The following is a 768-nucleotide window of genomic DNA, read 5'->3' as shown; positions in this document are numbered from 1 at the left end:
CTTGAATATTTGCTCTGTATAAGACAACCTGTTAGTAAAGTTACTAGTCATTATGTGTGTGTGTGTGGGGGGGGTTCGTTAGTAACTTTGATGGGATTTATAACCCAAAACACCAGTATGGTTTATGCCCCTAGAATCTATAACCTGTTTTGTATGTTTTGTACGGTTTTTTTATATTCTTATTTTAGGGACAAATACACGGTCTGAAATCATGTCAAGAGGGGAGAGGGAAGACCCTTTAAGGTGCTGGAATTACTGATTATTGATATGCAAAAAGATGAAATTAGATCCCTGCCTCACATTATATATCAATATCCATTCTCAATAGATCAAAGACCTAAATTCGAAGGGTAATATTTAAAGAACATAATCTGGGGGAGATAGTTGGATTCTGATCATTTCAAAAGCCCTCTTTCCACTGGCTTTCAACCATGACATCCTCATACTCCCAATAATTGACTCTTGGAATTGCACCCGTCGTGGTCCACGAGGACCTTCCCATCACTGGCCTCTACAGATTATTCTTGACTGACCACCCCCCCACACACAAAGGCCTACCAATCCTAGGCTACCCGGGGACCTTCGTGTACTGACCTTCCATTTCATCGATTCCTCAAACCTTCCCATCCACTGACTGACAGCCAGCTCCACCAGGTGGTGAACGAAAGGAATTTCAGTCTTCAGGTCGGCAGCTGGTTTCCTCTTGGTTCCACAGTCTTCATTGGAGAGCTGGAGGTGAGTGTGGATAAAGGACACACTAATTTCAGC

This window comes from Pseudorca crassidens, chromosome 20, assembly GCF_039906515.1.
Source record: "Pseudorca crassidens isolate mPseCra1 chromosome 20, mPseCra1.hap1, whole genome shotgun sequence".
Lineage (NCBI taxonomy): Eukaryota > Metazoa > Chordata > Mammalia > Artiodactyla > Delphinidae > Pseudorca > Pseudorca crassidens.
Note: the sequence above shows the minus strand (reverse complement) of the source record.